General features: G+C 45.6%; 1 protein-coding gene across 2 annotated transcripts in view; it reads left to right on the top strand.

The window, feature by feature from the left end:
• LOC120370872 (calcium-activated chloride channel regulator 1-like) overlaps positions 1 to 23,310 on the top strand; it is a 100,611-nt gene that overhangs the window by 17,068 nt on the left and 60,233 nt on the right. Inside the window, exon 1 of one of the 2 annotated variants that reach the window (XM_039486150.1) lies at positions 2,325 to 2,361. The exons of the other annotated variant lie outside the window; for it this stretch is intronic. The gene's annotated coding sequence lies outside the window, so the exon portion shown is untranslated. Of the gene's footprint in view, positions 1 to 2,324; positions 2,362 to 23,310 lie in introns of those variants that run through there. 2 annotated transcript variants of the gene reach the window in all.

The following is a 23,310-nucleotide window of genomic DNA, read 5'->3' as shown; positions in this document are numbered from 1 at the left end:
TGTCAATTTCACAATATGGGCCTTTTGAAACTGGCAGGGAGGTCTCTGGGCGTCTACACCAATTTTTAAGGGGTAAAAGGTTCCATTTCTAACACTAAATCTAAGGGTTTGATTGCAGGCTTCTAAGGGGATGTAACCCAGTTCCTTCCCAGTCCCATCAACAGCCTCAAAACATAGGGCCAGCTTATACCCAAACCCAAGGATATCGAAGAGAGGGACCCCTTGGGCCTCCCAACTATGATGCCAAACCTCAGACGTTTTCCTATACTTATCGGACTGGTATTCTCCTTTCCACCACCACTCAGCTTTCCTCACCACTTGTAGGGAGAGAGTTTCAGAGAGGTTTAAAGGTACAGCCACAGTCCTATTCCTTCCTCAGAACAAGTTCGGTGACACAACTAGCAGTCAGACAAGTGTCCCAACGTGGCCAGTCGCTGAAGAGGTTTAGCCGCTGGGTGTGGGTTAGCTTGTACAAGGGGCAGGCTCAGAAATAATAGCCACCGCAGCACCGTCTGAGAACCCATAGTCACAAAGTCTCAGGATTTTGTTCGTCGGAACAAAAGCTTTAGTCCCTCAAGAGGTTCAGCTTTCCAGGTATTGTCTGCTTCTGGCTCTTCCTGGTCGCGGTGGGAAGATCTGGTGGTGCTCCCTCAAAGTCCGATGTCGTCTGATTCTGGCCGCGGCCTAGGGGCTAGCTTGATTCGGGTATGGTGGATCCAGGTATCCAGTTCCCTTACTCGAATTGCAGTGTGGGGGGTAAGAAGGACTTGAAAAGGGCCAGCCCACTGGGGCTGGAGATGCTCGATTTTCCACTCTTTTACATAGACCCAATCCCCTGGCTGGATCCGGTGAGCAGGTACATCAGCGGGTAAGGACTGAAATTGGGCTGCATACCTGTGAAGAGACATGAGAGTATTTTGGAGGGAAACAACGTATCTGGTCAACTCCTCGTCCCCCCAAGTGGCTAAATCAGTCACAGGTCCTGGGTCAACAAATCCGGTGTATGGCCTGCCGAATAAAAGTTCAAAAGGTGAGAGACCAAGCCAACCCCTAGGGGCAGTTCGAACTGCCAAGAGGGCCAAAGGCAGAGCCTGAAGCCATTTTAACCCAGTCTGTGCACATATTTTGGAGAGCTTAAGCTTTAAAGTTTGGTTCATTCTTTCCACTTGCCCAGAAGATGGTGGTCTCCAAGGAGTATGTAGAAGCCAGGTGATTCCTAGGGCCTTTGCAATGTATTGAATAACCTGGGCAGTGAAATGAGTCCCTTGATCAGAGTCAATAAACCTAGGAGGACCAAACCTAGGAATAACATGGTTCAATAAGGTTTTCCCCACTTCCAAGGCAGTTGCTCGTCTAGTCGGGAATGCTTCGGTCCAGCCAGTCAGTTGGCATACAATTACAAGAAGGTACTTGTAGCCTTGACACTCGGGCACCTCTGAGTAGTCGTTTTGGAGCCGTTCAAAGGGCGTATTGCTCCAGGGGGGGCTTTTGGTTCCCCCCTTGGATTGAATTTTGCACAAATGTCACAGGTGGAAAGGACTCTTTTGGCTTCCTGGAATACCCCAGGAGCATACCAAAGTCTGTTCACAATAGCTGCCATGGCCTCTGCTCCGCCGTGTATTTCTTAGTGTAGTTTAAATAGGGCAGGCCGCAGAGCAGCCCGGGGCAAGACTCTTCTCCCATCAGGTAGCTGCCACTCCCCCCTTGGTGTCTTAGTGGCCCCTATGTCCTCTCAGCGACTAACCTCTGATGGGTCAGGGACAAATGGGACCGGTGTTGATGGGGGAGAGGGTGCGAGCACCATTTGGTTGGTAATATAAGGTTGTAGGGAGGCCGCTTTTGATGCTGCATCAGCCAATCGGTTCCCACGGACGGTGGGATGATTTCCCTTCTGGTGGGCATGAACATGAATAATGGCAATCTCGGATGGCAGGTGCACGGCCTTTAATAGTTCCAGAATTAAGGGCCCATGTGCTACTTTAGTGCCACCAGAGGTAATAAAACCCCGCTCTGCCCAGAGTTGGCCCGTGGCATGGCAAACGGCAGAAGCATATTTTGAATCAGTATAGATGTTTACAGACTGACCTGCTGCCAGCTCACATGCTCGGGTGAGGGCTACCAATTCTGCCGCCTGGGCTGAGGTGGAGGATCCCAGGGGTGCAGACTGTAATACCTCAAACTGGGTAGATACTGCAAATCCAGATATTCGTTGGCCCTCCACGACCCGTGCCGAATCATCTGTATACAATTCCAGGTCAGCATTTGGAATGGGCACATCTGAAAGATCTGGTCGAGGTTTTTCCTGAAAATGCACTACTTGAAGACAATCATGTGAAGGCTTATGTTCGTTGTCCGGAAAAGGTAAAAGGGTTGCAGGGTTCAAGGTATGGCATTGCTCAATCTTTAAGTTGGTTCTGGACAATAAAGAAACTATCAAATGAGTTAGTCTCTGAGAGGTTAATTGCTGTGTGCCCTTTTGGACTAGCAGTTGTTGGACCGCATGTGGGGTCCGTAGGACCATCAGTTGGTGTAAAGTAACCTTCTCTGCTTGGGGTACCAGAAGGCCAGCAGCAACCACTGCCCGAAGGCAACCAGGAAAGCCTTGTGCCACCGGATCCAATTTTTGGGAATAGTAGGCCACAGGTCATTCCTTGGGCCCAAAAGTCTGGGTCAGGACACCCGAGGCCACCCCTAGTCGCTCATGCACATAGAGAACGAAGGGCTTCCGATAATTGGGGAGCCCAAGGGCTGGGGCTGAGGCCAAGGCTGTTTTAACCTCCTGAAAGGCTTTGACAGCCCCAGAATTCCAGTGCAGGGGCTCCTCAGCATTATGGGTTATCTGCTCATAAAGGGGCTTTGCCATTTCTCCAAAACCTGGAATCCAAGAATGGCAAAATCCTGCAAGGCCTAAAAATCCCCGCATTTCACGTTTAGTCTCTGGCCGTGGGATGTTAAGGATTGACTGTATACGGGCACTAGATAGAGCTCGATGTCCCGGGGTCAGTACATGACCGAGGTATGTTACCTGGTCCTTGGCAAACTGAAGCTTAGAAGGGGACACTTTATGTCCCTTATCTGCCAAGCTATTTAGCAAGTAAATAGTGTCTGTTTCGCATATTACCTGATTCATGAGGCTTCCCTTCTTTGGCTTGACAGTGACAGTGGAGAGGGCAGCCCCAGAGTCCAGAAAACAAGAATAAACGGTTCCTCCCAAAATTAGACGGACCTGGGGGTCATTGGAGGAACAAACATAAGTGGTAAAATCATTTGAATAGGTGACAGAAGAACCTGCTGGTCGCCATTATTCCTCACTGTCGTTAATGTCTGTTCTCCCCACAGTCATCTGGTGTTGCGGTGGGTCTGGGCAGCGGGGCTGCCGCCCACTGGGTCCCTCTGCCAATGACCAAGCTGCTTACAATAGTTACACATATCTTTGGCGTGTCCTGGGCTCCCCCCCCCCAGTCCATTTTAGGTTGCCTCTTGGGGGGTCCCCTTCACCCTCCTTGTTTTTCATTCCCAGCATTTACAAGAGCTGCCAGCATTCTCACCTGCTTCATCTCTTGTACCTTCTCTCTTGTGTTATATACATGGGGGGCAACGCTTACCAGTTCCTCCAGGGATTTCCCTTCAGCGCCCTCAAGTCGCTGTAACCGCTTTTTGATGTCCGGGGCTGACTGAGAAATAAAGATAAGCCAGACCGTGGACTGTGCGTCCGTGGTCTTGGGGTCTAGGTTAGTATAGGTACAAAATGCTTTACAAAGTCTCTCATAAAAATCGGAAGGGTGATCCTCTTTCCCTTGCACAGTATTATGAACTTTTGACCAATCCAGAGTTCTCTCGCCTTCCTATTTGATACCTATTAAAATGCAGTCCTGGAATCTCTTTAAATTCGCCTGGTGGGCTAAATCATTCGGGTTCCATTGGGCCAGATTAGCAAGGGTTATAAGGTCACGGGAATGGCCGCCGGCTTCCGCGGCAGCCCGGGCACCCCAAAGGACCCGCTCCTTCTCCTCTGTGCGTAACAAACAATCCAAAAGTTGGCCCACATCTTGCCAATCGGGATTATGAGACTGGAAAATGGTACGGAATCACCTATGAACGACATCTGGATCGTCCCTGAGGCGAGGCGTAGTGGTTTGCCAATTCATAAGGTCTGCTGTGGTAAACGGAACATGAACATGATGGTCCACGACATTCCCTTCTGTCGTTGGAACTGGGATGACCTGGAGGGGTGCTTGAATTAAGTTGCCCATGGGTTTCTTCCCATAAAATGACCCCAATCTAGTGTGGGATGGACTACCCAAGAGGCTAAAAGACTCTGACCCACTACTCGTCATCCCGCCAGTAGCCGGTTCGTCTACTCGAGCTGTAGTGTCCTCAATTTTCCCGGACGGGGGTTTCTGTGGTAGGGCTAATATCTCTGAACCCACGGCTGCAGAGGAAGGTATCGAGCCCATCCCACTTGGTAGTGCTGCTGCTACCGGTGGCCGAGGTCGAGGACAGTATATGGGGGGATTTTCTTCCCAAAAATCGGCCTCTTTAGGGGCAGAAGGTTTTGGGTATAGAGGGGCTTGAATCTGTATTTTCTTTAAGCGATGATGAGCTTCATCGTCCCATAAGAACCAATAATCCATTTGTCCCAGTGCCTGGTTTTCCAGCACTAGGCGCAGAGGAGTTAAGTGAGTCGGAATGTCAAAAGATCCGAACTCGGGCCAATCGGTACCCAGGGCTGGCCAATCCTGGGTACAAAGCTGCAATAAGCGCCTCTTTGACATTCCTTTCTGAACACCGGGTAAAGGCCATTTATTTAACACGTAATCCAAAGGGCTATCCTTAGAGGGTTTCCGCTGAGACCCACCCATCCCCTTTTCTGGCACTCAAATAGATAATTAAACAGAAAGAAGGAGGGAATAATGGTCTAATCCAGAATCCAAGCCAGCAATCTCTGCTTACACTAACTGATACAGGGGACGGAACAGTAGGATCTTAATACGACCTCAGGGCTTCCTCGCACGCTATGGCTTCCACTCTGAGGAATTACGAATGAGAAGCTCAGTACCACCCACACACCTAACACCCAAAGGTATAAGACAGAAATACAGTAATCAGGTAACCAGAATATAGCCAGAACCTGGGAAGTGTTTCCTTATCTTATTAGGGCTCACCTTATTGGAGCACGAACCCCAGGGGCCACGGTGAAGTGAGGAAGAGGGGCTAAACACCCCGGTGACGCCGCTCCTAGTTCGCCGCAGCCGTCCGGCGTCAGATGTCCGAGCTAGGAGGGTCCCATCTGGGGTCACCAGAAACTGTTACCGAAATGTCGGGTCTGCCTAGCTGAGAGCCAATGACAGCCAGACAGAGATAAGGAAAAGTTGCTTTATTCTGCAGAAGAAAGGAGAGTTTTGCACCTTGGTACAAAGACTCTACTCCATACAAAAACCAAGAATCTTTTATACACACTCACACACAATGCTGTTAGCATTCGATTGGTGATTAGCAAACCCTGCACTTCTGCAATCTGCTCAGCAAAAACCGGCTTAGGACCAGCTTCAACTGCCTCAAGACCGATAAGGCAAGACAGTTCAAAAGTTCAGGCTACTGTGTTCATGAGGTGTCCAATTTCCCCTAATGGTTGCCAGCTATTATAAGGCTACTAGCTGTTAGGGGGTCGCCGCTGACTGCCACAAACCTGTATGTGTCATCAGATGGGGGTCCCACCAGTGGCTCAGGGGTGTCAGGAATGAGCCTAAATACTTCTGCCATGGGGTTTAGGGTGGAAGAGGAGGAGCTCTCTTTTAATTCAGCTGATCGAGACTGAAATCTTGTCTCCATCCCAGGATACACCGTGGTCAGGCCTTCCTCCTCAGGCTCACTCTCAGATGTGCTGAATAGGGATAGGTTATCTGTAGGGGGCCCGCTGTCCATGTTGGATGGCGGCTTTGGTCTAGCACTTTTGTTCTGCCCGATTGCCCTGTTGTGGCCCATCTCATAAGGAGCGCCTACCAATTCCCCCACAGGGAGCAAAAGATTTCTATGCACCGTCTTTATTTGCCCTGGACCCACTTCAGGTTTGATCTTGTAGACTGGCAGATCTCCAAGCTTTTCCATCACCAGGTAAGGTATTGCATTCCATCTGTCAGCCACCTTGTGTTTGCCAGCAATACCCAAATTTCGCAGCAGGACTCTGTCCCCTGGCTGGAGCTCCTGTGAACACACACTAGCAACATATCGATGTTTGTTGTGGTCTGAGTTCTTACGAGCTGCAGACATAGCTAAGTGATAAGCATCTTGCAGCTTTTATCTTAGTCGGGATATATATTGCTGATGAGTTTCATAGCTATCTCCATCCTCTGATATACCAAAGCACAAGTCATTATAACACAAAGAATTTTAAATATTTGTTTTAATTTTCCACTGCTCATGCTGCTTGTTTAGTTTTTTTATTTCTCTCAGTGGAGATAATGAAAACAGACTAGTCAGTTTTTAATTTCATGCACAGTAATTCTCAAACTCTGGTCCCTGGACCACTGCTATTCTGCAGAGTGCTGGCTGGCAGTCTGTGAATGGGCGGCTGGTCACAAGGAGGTCGCTCTTCCTCTCATTTCTAGCTGCTAAACTACATTAAAGGAAAATACTACTACTGTACATAACTACTTTCTCAGTGTGACTCTTTCATGTAAGCAATTGCTGTAGTTGCCACCGCGATGTTATGTGATCATGGTTGGGGAGCGGAGGCACAAATGGCAGGAGCTGTGGTCCACACCATAAAGAATGTGAGAACCCCTGAGCTAGTGCAATGCTGGGGTTACAAACGCTGCAGAAAGTTTTGTTTCTTAAATCAGTTTCCATTTAAATTAAACTGAATTTAATGGTCTTAGATTTTGTAAAAGCCTTGAGTCTCCTGGTGTCCTGCTCTTAAGGCTCGCACAGTCAGGAGCTAGTGTCAGAAGACAGGCTGCTTATGCTTATAGACATTAAAGTTATAAAAAAAAACCTTTATACTGTAAATATTTATAACTATTATTCAATGAATGTTGCTTTTTATGTGCCAGATCCAACATGCACTGACGTTAACGGAAGGAATCTGGAAGCTCTCTCGTTGACTTTAATGGGTATTGGATGGTGACCTGTACAACTCTTTATACATCTTTTCTTCCATCATGTGCCTCCCAAAACTAAAAGGCATCTCTCCTCAGCAAGGCCCACAAAACAAATTTTGAGTTCATCAGTGTGACATTATTGATATAAATGGGGACCATATAGAACATGGGTTGCAACCAAGGTCCTGTAGTGGCACCAAATCCTAAGTAAAGGGGGTCATATAAGGTGTCTAAGACCAGGTTATGGGTTGCTGGTTATAATTATGCTGTCTATATGTCTGTATCATTTTTAGTTGAAGTTATGAATGTTGGCTCTATGCTGTCAGTATTTCAAGTTTGTGCTGTGCTTCTGGGGGAAGCCTCCCAGACAAGCTGGTGTTAGCTCTGCCTAGCCTATTTGATGGCCCATTAAGGACCATTAAGGACACAATGGACCCATGGAGAGAAGGCAGACACGCCTTGTGACTCAGCAAAGTATGCAGGGACTGGCCCATGTGACTCCAGACTCCATATTTTGCTGTAAATTTCCACAGTGAAGACAAAGAGATTCTTACACCTGGAAAAGTCTATATAAGCCTAATGCCTCATCTCCATCTTGTCTTCAATCCTGCTTCTGACCTCTGGAGGGACTTTGCTACAAACTGAAGCTCTACACCAGGGACTGAGGACCCATCCCAGCGGGGGATGCATTCCAGAGACTTAATCTAAACCTGCAGTTTACTCCAGCACTGCTGCAAGCCTGAACTAAGAACTTTGCCATTACTGTATGTAATTGATTGCATTTAACCAATTCTACCTCTCATCTCTACCTTTTTCCCTTTGTAAATAAACCTTTAGATTTTAGATTCTAAAGGATTGGCAACAGCGTGATTTGTGGGTAAGATCTGATGTGTATATTGACCTGGGTCTGGGGCTTGGTCCTTTGGGATTGAGGGAACCTTTTTCTTTTATTGGGGTGTTGGTTTTCATAACCATTTATCCCCAGGACGTGTGCACTGGTGGTGATACTGGGAGACTGGAGTGTCTCAGGAAATTGCTTGTGTGACTTGTGGTTAGCCAGTGGGGTGAGACCAAAGTCCTTTTTGTCTGGCTGGTTTGGTTTGCCTTAGAGGTGGAAAAACCCCAGCCTAGGGCTGTGACTGCCCTGTTTGAGCAATTGGTCCTGATTTGGCACTCTCAGTTGGGTCCCGCCAGAATCGCTCCGTCACAGTGGCGTAGTCGGCAGGATCCACAGAACCAGGTCAATTAAGCTTTGGGTCAGAACCCCACGCTATCCAAAATTTAAATGTGGGATTGAGAGTTTGGTTGGTTAAAGATCAGTGACCATGAGACAGAAAGCATCAGGAAAAGCAAGGAAACTGCAAGCCTTGAGAGACAGCCTGCAGTTTGATTATGAGCAAGAACTGGCAAAAATTCGAATGGAAGAGAAGCAAGTCTTGGCCCAGCTGGAGAAAGAGGCGGCTGAGAGAAAGAGAGAGGCGGCTGAGAGAAAGAGAGAGGCGGCTGAGAGAAAGAGAGAGGCGGCTGAGAGAGAAGAAAAAGCTCGTAAGGGACGTCTGGAGGTGCTGGCTGCTGAGGAGGAGACTCACAAAATACAACAAGAAACTGCTAGACTCCAGCTCCAAGTCAAAAAAGCAAGGGAAGAACGGCAGAAACTGTATCCTCTTGGAAATCCAGTTTATAACTGTGTTGATATATGGGGTTACTCTGGGCAGTTTTCTATGTTTAACTAGTTTTGCTATGGCTGGGGAGATGGGAGTTCTAACCTGGGGAGAAATATCTGCTTGTCTGTGCAAGAAAGCAGTGTGTCTGGGAATGAAGTTTCTGAATGTCTGTCTAATGTCTCAGAAGTGAATCTGGAGTTAGATCAAGAGCAAAAAGATCTCATTGGGGAGGAAAATGTTTCTCAGGTTAAATCCATAACTGAGGAAGGAGAGGGTAAATTTGTAATGGGTAATGAATTGTTGGCTAGTGCAGCTTGTAGAAGTAAACCTGAAATGGGTAACTGTGATTTGCTAAAAGTAGCTCAGTGTAGTGAAAAGAGCAGCAGCTTATCTGTTGGGAGAGGCAATGTGCCTGGTAGGGAAAGTTTGAAGGAGCCTAGGCAGCCTTGTGAGCTAATGGCTTTGTCTAATCAGCAGTTTGGGAAGGGAGGGATAGTGGAAGATAAGTGTCCATATCCCTTACCTGTTTCCTGTATGGAGAAATGTGACAGTGGAGGGAATGTGCCTGTGTTGGTCAGGGGTATTGACTTGCCTATGAAGGAAGCTATCTCGGTCTCCAAGCAGTTGTCTGTGAACAGCCCTGTGTGCTGGGACAAGGGAAATGAGATCCCAAGCTGTGTGTCTGGTGAAGGAGAATGTGTCTCCGGCTCTTCTGTGTCTGTGGAGCAGACAGAAGGGGCCTGTCAGCCTGTGATGGTTGAGGGTGATTCAGTTGTCTCGAAGTTGGTTGTAAATACAGCTAAAGCCCAGGAAGGGAATGGTCCTGAGTTTGGGTCTGCTGGGGAGAATGGCACTGTGACTAGGTTGCATCCAGTTAGTGTCTTAGCAAAATCCCAGAGAACAGACAATTCTGGTGCTTGTGGTTTGCCAGTTGCTAATGTGTGGTTGGAAAAGGGTGCAGCAACTCTGTCTGATCAGGGTGATACCCCAGCCAGGGCACAAGGAGAGCATAAAGGTGATTTAATTGTGTTACCGACTGACAGTTTGACAACTTGTAGCAAGAAGGAAAAGATTCCTGAACTTGTTCATGGCCAAGGGAAGGAGACTGCTTTTGACCTGTTGTCTAGAAAGTCTGTAGCATCTGTGGTTGCTCAGGGAAGTGTTCCTTTAGAGCAAGCCCTAGGTGAAGAGGGGAAGGGCAGAATTTCTGAGAGGGGTGAATTGCTGCTTAGAGAAGCTCCTAGGGAAAGGAATCCTCATGGTAGCCTGTGCAAGCAGTTTACTGCAACTGAAGGGTGTAAAAGTGATTTAATCAAGAAAGTTTCAGTTCCTAACAGCCAGAAATTTTCTGTTGTGAATGGATCTACTGACTTTCCTTTTGAGAGATCCAGTGTGGGCAGCTTTGAAAAGGTCTCAGGTGGAGTAGAAGCTGTTAAGGAAGTTGAGCAGCCCTATAACCACCTGGCTGTGTGTGGCCAGCTTGTTGGTGGGGAGACAATGCTGTTGGAACAGGAATGTCTCCATGCTGAATCTGTAAGTGAGCAGTCTGTGCTTCAGGATCTGAGGACAGATTCAGTTACTGGTGTTTCAGAGCAGAACAGTTGTATGGCTAAATGCTTGAGGAGGCAGGGGAGAGCAAGCCAGCTCTCACCCTCAGACTCTTTGGATTTGTGTGGTATCTCTGTGAGACAAAGTCCAGCCTTGGAATCCATAGCAGCTGAAGAGTTAAAGGCTAGTGTCTGTGTTGATGCGAATTACTTGGCTGGCAGGGAGAAGACAGAATTGCTAATAGCTGTTAGCACAGAGGGCCCGCCCCATCAGCCGGTGAATTCGGTTAAGCAAGAGAAATCAGGGTTTAATCCTGCAGGACAAGAAGGAAAGAGAGAACTGAATTTTGCAAAGGGAAGCCACAGGTTAACCCTAAAAGGCCCAAACTCCAATGGTATTGAGCCAAGGGTGTGGCATGACAAACATGTTTGTAAATGGACACTTGCAATCAATTTGTTGTTATTGCTGATGCTAAATTTTGTAACTAATGTGTTGCTATTGCCAAGAACTGTAACAATGTACAATGTGCCTAATCTTTTGGAAAATCCCTTAAACATGTTGAAAGGAATACATGAAAACACACTTTATGTTAAAGGGCCTTGCTATACTGATGTTTCACAGTTAATGCCTGTAAACAGTGTTGGAACTTTTCACAGGGGAAAATACATTCCAGACCTGATGTGCTGTATGAAAGGGGAAACTGAGGCACACTACCATATTGCTTTCATGGCTAAATGCCAAGAGTCCTGTACTATGAACAACCTCAATATCTACAGTGGTTTAATGTTATTTGGGTTCAAAACATTGGCCAGAGCTGGTATGGATAAAGTAGCTGTTTTCTTTAGCTCTTGGCAAGATCACATGAAACATACAGGAACCATGCTGCAAAAGCTAACCAAGTTATACCTTGAGTTTGTAAAGAGATCCATTCATGTTATTGAACATGACTTTGATAAACCATTTCGGTTATACCCTGGTACGGCCTCTAGCCCAACACTAGCTGTAGTGAGACAGACCCAAGGAAAGGGGGCTCTTGGGATGCAGTCAGCGATGTTTTGTCATCCCTTCCTGCATCAATTTTGCGTTGGGGGTGTGACATTATTGATATAAATGGGGACCATATAGAACATGGGTTGCAACCAAGGTCCTGTAGTGGCACCAAATCCTAAGTAAAGGGGGTCATATAAGGTGTCTAAGACCAGGTTATGGGTTGCTGGTTATAATTATGCTGTCTATATGTCTGTATCATTTTTAGTTGAAGTTATGAATGTTGGCTCTATGCTGTCAGTATTTCAAGTTTGTGCTGTGCTTCTGGGGGAAGCCTCCCAGACAAGCTGGTGTTAGCTCTGCCTAGCCTATTTGATGGCCCATTAAGGACCATTAAGGACACAATGGACCCATGGAGAGAAGGCAGACACGCCTTGTGACTCAGCAAAGTATGCAGGGACTGGCCCATGTGACTCCAGACTCCATATTTTGCTGTAAATTTCCACAGTGAAGACAAAGAGATTCTTACACCTGGAAAAGTCTATATAAGCCTAATGCCTCATCTCCATCTTGTCTTCAATCCTGCTTCTGACCTCTGGAGGGACTTTGCTACAAACTGAAGCTCTACACCAGGGACTGAGGACCCATCCCAGCGGGGGATGCATTCCAGAGACTTAATCTAAACCTGCAGTTTACTCCAGCACTGCTGCAAGCCTGAACTAAGAACTTTGCCATTACTGTATGTAATTGATTGCATTTAACCAATTCTACCTCTCATCTCTACCTTTTTCCCTTTGTAAATAAACCTTTAGATTTTAGATTCTAAAGGATTGGCAACAGCGTGATTTGTGGGTAAGATCTGATGTGTATATTGACCTGGGTCTGGGGCTTGGTCCTTTGGGATTGAGGGAACCTTTTTCTTTTATTGGGGTGTTGGTTTTCATAACCATTTATCCCCAGGACGTGTGCACTGGTGGTGATACTGGGAGACTGGAGTGTCTCAGGAAATTGCTTGTGTGACTTGTGGTTAGCCAGTGGGGTGAGACCAAAGTCCTTTTTGTCTGGCTGGTTTGGTTTGCCTTAGAGGTGGAAAAACCCCAGCCTAGGGCTGTGACTACCCTGTTTGAGCAATTGGTCCTGATTTGGCACTCTCAGTTGGGTCCCGCCAGAATCGCTCCGTCACAATCAGCCAAGCCATTTTGGATGTGGAAAAGAAGTGAATGTTGGGGAAGTTTTCAAAATACCATAGCTTTAAAATTCTTTGACTAATTTTTTTTTAATCAAACTTCCCAGAAAAATTCTATCTTCCTTCAACTTCATTCGTATAAGCTTGCAGAGAAGAGAGTACTCAGCCTGTCCCTACCATTTCTTTTCATTTTCCTCCTCTTCTCCAATAAAGTCTTTGTATTCTCCGAGATTCTTCTGCTAACTCTTCTTGGTCTTTCACGTTCAGCTGATTTCACACACCGTTTCAATCTCTTACTGAAGTTTTCAGAATCGTCATCGCAGTCATCCAGGAGGCTCCAATCTTCCCTAGAAATGTTTTCCTTCAGGATTGCCTCATCAAAAGCTACCAGTTGGTGCCTTCTGTTCAACATACACAGTGCCTTTTTCTCCACCTTCACAGTAAATATGAGTCTAGGTCTCAGTAGATGATGATCACTACCGATATTGAATGATGGCATTACTGAGAGATCCTGCACAATGCGTCTATTGATCAGAAAGTAATCAATTTCATTTTTTGTCTTCACATTTGGTGCGATCCAGGTCCATCTTCTGTTGGCCTTCTTTTGGAACCAGGTGTTACCAATGAACATTCTCCTCATCTCTGCCAATATAGCTAGTCCTTTTCCTCCTGCGTTTTGTTCTCTGATATCATACCTTCCTATTAACTTTTTGCCCTCTCTCCCTCTTCCAACCTTGGCGTTAAAATCTCCCATCACATTCTCCCATCAGAAAGAAGGTTTCCTCCAGTTCCTGATAGAATCCTTCCACATCATCATCTTCGCATGCACTTGTGGGAGCATAAATCCAAATGATTTTGAGGGTACTATTTCGGTTCAATCAGAGGCTAAGCACCCCAATACGTGATGACTTCAAATGGCATGAGACAATTTTCGAAGACCATTCCTTGTTTATGATTAATCCAACTCCTCCAACTATCCTTGTGCCTTCTCCTTTTCCTAAAATGACCATGCTTCTGTCCCTCCAGCTGACCTCCATTTCCTTCTTTCATCATGTTTTGCAAACACCCAGCACATCACAGGCTCTTTTTGCCTTTTCCTCCATGAGAAGGTTTATCAATTCCTCCCTCATCAGTGTTCTGCAGTTATAAGTTCACACTGAGAGAGTTGTCCGGTTTTCTTTTGGTGACCTGGCACCTGAGATTATTTGCAGCCTCTCTTCGTTCAAATGTCTCACTGCCTCCCTCAGAAAGAGGGACTATATGCCCCTCCACAAAGGAAGCAACCCCTTCGCTGGGCTGAAAAGTCCGACACCTTGATAGCATGGTTAGACCTGCTGGAGAATGCACTCCGCTACCATCACTGTTGAACAGCCAGGGTCATGGCTGCGCCATGTTGAGGTGTCGAGGTAGGATTTGCAGTAGTGGCATTTAGTTTCAGAAAGGGGAACTGTGCAAAAATGAGGAGGTTAGTTAAACAGAAATTAAAAGGTACAGTGACTAGAGTGAAATCCCTGCAAGCTGCATGGACACTTTTCAAAGACACCATAATAGAGGCCCAACTTAAATGTATATCCCAAATTAAAAAACACAGTAAAAGAACTAAAAATAGCCACCGTGACTTAACAACCATGTAAAAGAAGCAGTGAGAGGTAAAAAGGCATCTTTTAAAAAGTGGAAGTCAAATGCTAGTGAGGTAAATAGAAAGGTGCATAAACACTGCCAAATTAAGTGTAAAAATGTAATAAGAAATGCCAAAAAGGAGTTTGAAGAACAGCTAGCCAAAAACTCAAAAGGTAATAACAAAATGTTTTTTACGTACTTTAGAAGCAAGAAGCCTGCTAAACAGTGGGGCCCCTGGATGATCGAGACACAAAAGAAACACTTAAAGATGATGAAGTCATTATACAGAAACTAAATGAATTCTTTGCTTCAGTCTTCATGGCCTGAGGATGTTAGGGAGATTCCCATACCTGAGCCGTCCTTTGTAGGTGACAAATCTGAGGAATTGTCACAGATTGAAGCGTCATTAGAGGAGGTTTTGGAATTAATTGATAAACTTAACAGTAACAAGTCACCAGGACCAGATGGCATTCGCCCAAGAGTTCTGAAAGAACTCAAATGTGAAATTGCAGAACTGTTAACTATGGTTTGTAACCTGTCCTTTAAATTGGCTTCTGTACTGAATGACTGGAAGATAGCCAATGTAATGCCAATATTTAAAAAGGGCTCTAGAGGTGATTTCGGCAATTACAGACTGGTAAGTCTAACGTCAGTACCACGCAAATTAGTTGAAACAATAGTAAAGAATAAAATTGTCAGACACATAGAAGAACATAGATCATTGGGCAAAAGTCCAACATGGTTTCTATAAAGGGAAATTATGTCTTACTAATCTATTAGAGTTCTTTGAAGGGGTCAACAAACATGTGGACAAGGGGAATCCAGTATACTTCGATTTCCAGAAAGCCTTTGACAAGGTCCCTCACCAAAGGCTCTTATGTAAATTAAGTTGTGATGGGCTAAGAGAGAAGATCCTTTCATGGATTGAGAACTGGTTAAAAGACAGGGAACAAAGGGTAGGAATAAATGGTAAATTTTCAGAACGGAGGGGGTAACTAGTGGTGTTCCCCAAGGGTCAGTCCTAGGACCAATCCTATTCAAATTATTCATAAATGATCTGGAGAAAGGGGCAAACAGAGAGGTGTCAAAGTTTGCAGATGATACTAAACTGCTCAAGATAGTTAAGACCAAAGCAGACTATGAAAAACTTCAAAAAAATCTCACAAAACTAAGTGATTGGGCAAGAAAATGGCAAATGAAATTTAATGTGGATAAATGTAAAGTAATGCACATTGGAAAAAATAACCCCAACTATACATACAATATGATGGGGGCTAATTTAGCTACAACTTATCAGGAAAGAGATCTTGGAGGTATCGTGGATAGTTCTCTGAAGACGTCTATGCAGTGTGCAGCAGCAGACAAAAAAGCAAACAGGATGTTAGGAATCATTCAAAAAGGGATAGAGAATAAGATGGAGAATATCTTATTGCCCTTATATAAATCCATAGTACACCCACATCTTGAATACTGTGTACAGATGTGGTCTCCTCATCTCAAAAAAGATATACTGGCATTAGAAAAAGTTCAGAAAAGGGCAACTTAAATGATTAGGGGTTTGGAACCGGTCTCATATGAGGAGAGATTAAAGAGGCTAGGACTTTTCAGCCTGGAAAAGAGGAGGCTAAGGGGGTATATGATAGAGGTACATAAAATCATGAGTGGTGTGGAGAAAGTGAATAAGGTAAAGTGCATCCGACGAAGTGGGCATTCACCCACGAAAGCTCATGCTGCAAAACGTCTGTTAGTCTATAAGGTGCCACAGGATTCTTTGCTGCTTTTACAGAACCAGACTAACACGGCTACCTCTCTGATACAAGGTAAAGTTATTTATCTGTTTTCATAGTATAAGAATGAGGGGCCACCAAATTAAATTAATAGGCAGCAGGTTTAAAACAATTAAAGGGAAGTTCTTCTTCACACAGCACACAGTCAACCTGTGGAAGTCCTTGCCTCAGGAGGTTGTAAAGGCTAGGACTATAACTGGGTTTAAAAGAGAACTAGATAAATTCATGGTGGTGAAGTCCATTAATGGCTACTAGCCAGGATGGGTAAGGAATGGTGTCCCTATCCTCTGTTTGTCAGAGTATGGAGATGGATGGCAGGAGAGAGATCACTTGATCATTACCTGTTAGGTTCACTCCCTCTGGAGCACCTGGCATTGGCCACTGTCGGTAGACAGGATACTAGGCTGAATGGACCTTTGGTCTGACCCAGTATGGCTATTTTTATGTTCTTATGTTAAATTCTGAGAGGCGCCCAGGAAGAGTACAGATTTTAATGTGAGTGGTGCTCTTCCTTTGCCATCTGTTATATGCAGTATACTCGACTACAATTACTACCGAATCATACACACATTTGGCTTTCTGACATCTGTGCCAAATTTAATGGTGTATAGCTAGGGGAACAAATGTGCTGTAGGTTGTCTTTTGCTGATGTGCAAGGCCTTCCAGAACAGGTTTTAACTAGGGTTATATTTGGTTCATAGTTCACATCAAGTCATCATCTGCCAACAGCGAAGTGCAGCTAACAATTAACAAGGATTCCCATAAATATTTTTCACTGTAACCCTATTACCAGTGTATATGTGCTTAGAGGAAGGAAGTGTGTGGGAAGTAGGAATCTATTCTTTTTCTCATAACCAGTCAAGAAGGAGAAACTACAAACTTTGATTACCTGTGCTTTAATGGAAGGGGGTATACTTAGTTAATGAAAAATGTGTTAGGTATAACTGATAGCGTAGCACAGGAGTTTTTTGAAGTGTTGGTTGTGGATGAAGATTTAAATGGGGGTCATCTGGGAAATTTCTTGAAAAATATCTGTTCCAAGGCAAAATGTATGTTCTTTGTGAGGCCCAGGGAAAAGTTATTTCCGAAAGTGATTGGTTAGCCGTATACAAAAAGGGAGTATGCACCATCATATACAGAAAAATCATCCCAACCTCCCTTCAGTTTTTGGCAGAATTTTAATAAAGATCTCTCAGGAGCGCCCTCCAGTTGCACAGCCATGCCTGCCTATTGAAAGCATAACACTTGCATCCTTGTCTTTTAACTGAGCATTGTGGTTTGATTCTGTGGCCTTTTTCTTATGGTGGTCTGACTTTGGCTAACTTAGCTTTAATGATATAGTTCTATAATCATCCATGCTGGGAAGCAATAGGCCCAGGAAATGAAAATCCCTTAACTCTCCCAGGCTAAGAAATCATCTGCTCTCTGAGTCAGTATCCCTCAGGGTGATAAGCAAGGGTTCTAGTTTCTGATTGCATTTATCACACCCCAATGGCCCCCTCCCTCAGGGAGTCCCCGTGGAAGGCAGCTCAGCATTGTATGCAGCTAACGCTGTTGCAAGCATCACAAAGCATTTTGGGGAGGATCAAAGGTGTGTGAGTGGGGAATGGAAGATTCCTTTGCAGAAGTACAAGAGGCCAAGGGAAGCAGGGGGGAGAAAAAAGCAGTGAACGGGTTAACTCGGCACTTTAGCTAGCTCTGTGTGAAGATAAGACGCTGGCCCTGGCCCAAGGTCATGGGCTCAACGAGAAATCTACAGCTGCCCAGTCCTAAGAAGAGGAGAACTAAGTGGAGCAGAGCTGGAAAGATAGCCGCGAAAACTAGCGAATGAGGCAGCAATGGTGAAGGCCAACAGAAGGAAAAACAAATTCTCCAGAGCCAGTGTGTTTTGGGCAGCCGAGAAGGCCACAGCAAGCTGATTGGGACAGGTACAAAGAGCACCAGGCACAGAGGGCCCGGCACAATGACACCCCCAAAGAAACCCAGGACTTAAAAACCCTCCCGAGAGCTGGAACAATTAGGAGATTACAGCAGATTCCCCAGATGACCTGGGCCCAGGGCAAAAACTCCCGTCCACCCCTCCTCCTCTTTTTACGTTACACCCAGGCCTAACAAGTCTTGGGTAGTGCATGTGTGAGTGTGAAAGTGGGTTAGGGCTTGGGGCTCTAAATGTTTTCTTTCTTCCTCTGAGTAAAGTGGGAGCATTCCCAGCACTCTCTGCTGTATTTTATTATTTTATTAATAAAGCCTTAAAATTTAAACACTTGGTGTGTTATGTCATCTCCTCCCCAAATGATCCTGTGGCCCAGCCTGATCAACTGTGGCCCAGACATATTGGTAACGAAAATCTGTCACAGTTTTGGTGGAGAATTGTGGGGGGGGGGGAGCCCTGCGGAGCGCACCAACTATTTTGCCCTTGGTATTTCATGTTTGTTCTGTCCGGCACTGTTGGTTTTACATGCTGAGAATTTTATGATAAAGGTGGTGCCCACTCTCAGCCATAGTATGCCTGAGAACCAGAAAGGGGTTTAGCATTCCTCTCTCCACCCCAGTTTCCGGGGGAAGGGTGCAGGTGGGTACACCCCCAGCTATAGAAGTCCTGGGTGATAGAAGGGAGGAGGATTTAGACATTCTTGCTCCAAGGAAATAATCCTCAGTTCATATGCCCTCAGCCATAGTGTGTCTGAATATAAGAGGAGAATGGAAGGTGTCTTGCTATGCCCAGGAAGGGTTTTGGTGTATGGACCCTCGGTGATAATGGACCGAATAATACTGAGGGAGGCTTAGCATCTCTCCCTCTGGCCCATGGGGGGTGAGCATTATAAGCCCCGGTGCCGGTTGCTCTGAGCAATGTAAAATCTCAAGTGATTGAAAGATCTTAGGAGTTGTACCAATGGATTGTGTCAGCATATTCAGAAAACAAAAGGGTACATCTGTGGACTCAGGAGTCCCGCAGTTGCGGGCGATGGCATCAGCGATGGGTTCAATGTACAGGCTTTAGGGAGTGTGGACACGGTAGTCCAGCTGCCCGGTCAGCTGGCCTCATGGGAGGCAGATGGACCTGATGCCCGGGCCATGGGAGAGACAGCAAAGAGGGACGGGACCCTGCTGCCTCTTTCAAAGAGGGGTGAAGACCTCTCCCAGCTGGAGAGGGCTCTCGCCGAGGTGGGATACAATCCCTGGGGTTCTGTGATGGAGCTTCAGAAAAGGGTGCATTCTTGGCAGGATTTGTTGGATCTGTATACTGAGTATGAAAAGCAGAAGGGTAAAAACCTAGGGGCAGCTGTGGGATTAATTTGGACTGCAGCTGCTATGTGGTATCAGATGTGGTCGGGACAGAAAGAGGTGTTGAGGAAAAAGGAGGAGGTGTGTACCTGACAGCTGGTGAAAATTAAGCACCTGAAAGCGTAGATTACTAACCAGGCGGCAACCCAAGCCTATCCCAGGGCAAGTTGCAAGCCTTGAGACAGGACTGCCAGGCGGAAGAGACGGAACACACTCACCTGGAAGCACTGGCTAAGCAGGTACTGGTCATTCAGGGACTTATCAAAGACTTGATATCCATGCTCAATATACACCACAGCAACAGTGTGCTCACCATGAAAAGAAAATTAAACAGTTAAAACATCAATTGGCTGTATATATGGCACCCCCAACTACAAGGAAAGCATCCTATGGGGTAATTATGAAAAGAAAATGGACCAGGAGAGGTGGGGACTAGTTAAGGAGCCCACCCTCCTTTTTAAATTGGTAGTGGAACAAAGCCTGTGCCCTTGGAAAGTAACAGTTCAACGAGAAAAACAGGATCGGGCCCAGACAAGCAGGCAAGCAACAGTTAAAGAAATTGGAAAAGAGAGAGTGAGAAGTTAACTCTGAAGAGGCTGGAGGGAATTAAGCAGTGAAACTTGTAAAAATGTTAAAAAGGAAAGGTGTTATGAAAAGAAAATTCTTGGTTTCTTTGCAGCCATTCTGAAGGGAAATGGGCCTTTTTCCAAAGGAGTGTCTGTAAATAATCCAGGCAGAGACGTTATCTCAGTGAGATCATTTTGGCTAAGAACAAGTTAGTCAAATTTGCTAAAAGAACACTGCTGGTGTGTATAATCTTTGTGTTTTGTAGGTTTAAGATGAATTGGTGTTCTTTTAAATAAGACCACTAAAATCCATTTGAATCTTCCATTTAAAATTGCAAAACCAAGAAACACTTTTGCCAGACACAGGTAACTAGTGCCGTTTAACTTTTGGTATTTAGCATTTAACCCTTAAAGTAACTCAATGCTTTACAAAGTTTAAAATGTTTTAAATAAAGACCAAGGTCATGGTTACAGCAGGGCAGCCAAAGCCAGGAGAATGGGGAAAAAAATTAAATCTATTTTTTGGTAACAAAATAGCAGATAAAAGCTGTAGTAAAAGAGAGAAAGACCATGCCCCACACAGACCCTTAAGGTGACTCTGTGTAATCAAACTCTCACTTTGCCAAAGGGAGCCACAATAGGTTGTGTTTTTCTTTTCAAGTCACTTTGTGTTTTGGAAGCAGGAGTTAAAAGTTAAAAGTAAACAAACCTCTGATGAAAGTTGAGTGTATCCCTTTTAAAACAGAGTCTCTGAGCTGCTGAAGGCTTTGAATCCAAACGCAAGCTAGAAAGCATCTGTGTTAATGCAAATTACCTAACTGATAAAAGTAAAAGCCATTGAAATCTGGCCTGCCTATAGAACAAACACAGAAAAATATGGGGGTAATTCCTCTGTTTTGCCTGCAATCAGCAAGGGAATAAAAAAGTAAAAAAAAAGGAATATTTTTAAAAAGGGAATATTTTAAGTAATAATCTGTCACTCCCAAAGGGGTAGAAACATGTTCTTTTTGTCTTTCAGAAAATCAGGAAAAGATTATACCAGCTGAAAAGCAACCCAAAATACCATGAATCTACTGTCACAATAAAAATTGTGTTTTGTGTTCTCTGTTTTGTCTTATGTTGTTTGTCATGTTATTAGCACTGTTGTGTATCAAATTCTGCAGGGAAATCCTCAGGTAGCAGACAACATATTGGGAGAAATTGGTTTTGGAGTAGGGATTATAAATACTGTAGACTTGGTGATAATTAAGAATAAGCTCTCTGTCCTAGCTACAGGACAGCCTAATATAGAAACAAATGGAAATTAAAAACGTACTGCTATAGCTATGGGATGTACTGAAATGCAGATACTTGCTTTGTCCACCTTGTAACACAAAATGTTTTGGGTAATATTAGGAAACACTAAGGTTTTAATACATTTGCTAAAGAAAAGAAAAAGGTCACTTTTAATACTTATCAGTACGAATGGATGTAGTATGTTTCTAGCATATTAAGGCCAGACCTTTTAATTGGGGGAAATTGTTGTTAAAATTGCACACCAACAGGCTCTGGAAGCAAAGATATGGATAGTTATCCCACTCCCCATATTGCACATGGGATCCTTCTGGCTACCACGGATCTCGAGCCAGTGGGCTGGGGAGGGAGGGAAAGATGCGATTGGACACCAGACGTGGTACCAAGTGGACTCCTCAAAAGTGGGTATGCTTGTTCTTGCCTGTTGTTCCAAAGCCCTGTAATAAGACATTTCATTAGGATCCTATATATGGGATGAATTAGATAATGAGACGAAATTACTGTATAATGGGCAATGTGTATGTGTTAATTCCTGGGGAAAAGTGTTTTGGGAGGATAGAAATGTTAGCAACCCGCTAGTAGACAAATGTAAATGTGATGTGAGTACTGTGTTTACCAATAACAACATTTATTGTTTGCCACAACCAAAAAGTCTCAGCTTTGCCCAGATGAGGAAGGAGCTATGTGAAACCCGTGAAGCCGTAGAGACTGCTTTAGATAAGGAAAAGGCCAAGCATAAGGGGATTGTCAGTAAAGACGTCTGGGGATGGCAAATTGAAGACATGGTAATGTTGCAAAAGCTGGAGAAGGCAGCCCACGCTTTGGATGCCAAGTGGGTGGGTCTGTGCTCCATTGTAAATCGCATCTCCCCGGTAGTGTACCAGCTTCAGCTACCAGGCAAATTGAAATGGGCACATGCCAATCAGCTCAAAACAAATGTTTCTCCCTAGATTTCTGGTCATGGCATTGTGGGCCTCAGTCGTGGACCAGCCACCTGCCTGGACCATCCAGGTTTCTAGCTATCCATGGGATTATCTGGATAATTATAATTTTGAGAAGGGAGAATACCTTGAGCTGCTGATGGGGCCTGAGCCACAGTGTGGCCCAAGGCTGGAGAGGAGGAGCCTTGGAAACAGTGCATAGTCTGGATAGACACAGCAGGGCCACAGCAAAATACCTGGTGGGAGGCCCCAAGCCTCCCTTAGATCCCATTAGGACAAACCCTGTTCCTCTTGTGGTGGCCTGAAGTGGAAGTGGAATGGGAAGCCCTTTGGCAAGCAATAGCAATTACTGATCTCAGGGCATAATATTATTGTTGTAACCTCCTAAACCAGGCAAACAACATCAATGACAAAAGACAGGGAGGACTGTAACGGGACAACTAATAATTTAGGGAGTTTTCATCTGTGCCTCAGTTTCCCCAATAGGTGCATTTGTGTTGTTCTTTTTCTTTCCCTCATGCTTTGTTAACAGGGCAAAGCAGTAAAAGCGAGAGCCCAGGGATACCCCAAACAGGAGTGGTGGGACCGCTCTTACAGCTTCAGGCCTGCAGAATCCATTGGTGTAATACAATCTATGTATGGTGGCACATATCTATGGTAATCCCCGGGTGTCCTTTGTTAATTTTACCACTGACCAAAATTGGCCTTGGTGGAAGAAATGATCAATTATCCACTGGCGGGGGCGGAGGAGGGGAATTGTGGCATGTCATCCTGAAAATGTATTACTTGGGTATCTTCCCCGGGGCGGCCCCTGCCGAGAACCCCAAGTCCCCTTAGCCCAGGGCCCAGCAGCCCTTAAAGCCCCTGCGTTCCAGGTGGCCCTGCCTGGCCGGGGGAGGGGAGGGCAGCTTCCCCACTCGCTCGCTCGCTCCCTACCTCCCTCTTTCCCTCCCAGGAAGTCCTGTGCACTGCCAAACAGGGGGAAGCCCTGGAGGGAGGGAGGAAGGAAGGGGGCGGAGGCGGAGAAGAGGAACTTGTACAATCCTCCCTTGTAAAGTCAGCCAAACGACATTATAAGGGAGCATTGCACAACTTTAAACGAGGACGTTAAGTGAGCAGTTACTGTACCTTGCAGGGCCGGTCCACGCACCAGGGTAGGAAGCACCTGCCTGGGATGGCACACTGTAAGAGGCAGCATTCCAGCCAATATTAGGGTGGCGCTCCTCCAACCACCTTTCCCCCCTGCCCCCCTCTGGTGGCGTTCCTTGTGCTGCGCCGCCCTTTTGCTCCAGCGGCGCTCCACCCACCGCGCCCCCCAATGGATCATCTTGCA

The sequence above is a fragment of the Mauremys reevesii genome, linkage group 8, assembly GCF_016161935.1.
Source record: "Mauremys reevesii isolate NIE-2019 linkage group 8, ASM1616193v1, whole genome shotgun sequence".
Lineage (NCBI taxonomy): Eukaryota > Metazoa > Chordata > Testudines > Geoemydidae > Mauremys > Mauremys reevesii.
The sequence above is the reverse complement of the archived record's forward strand: the minus strand, read 5'-3'. Positions and strand labels throughout refer to the sequence as shown.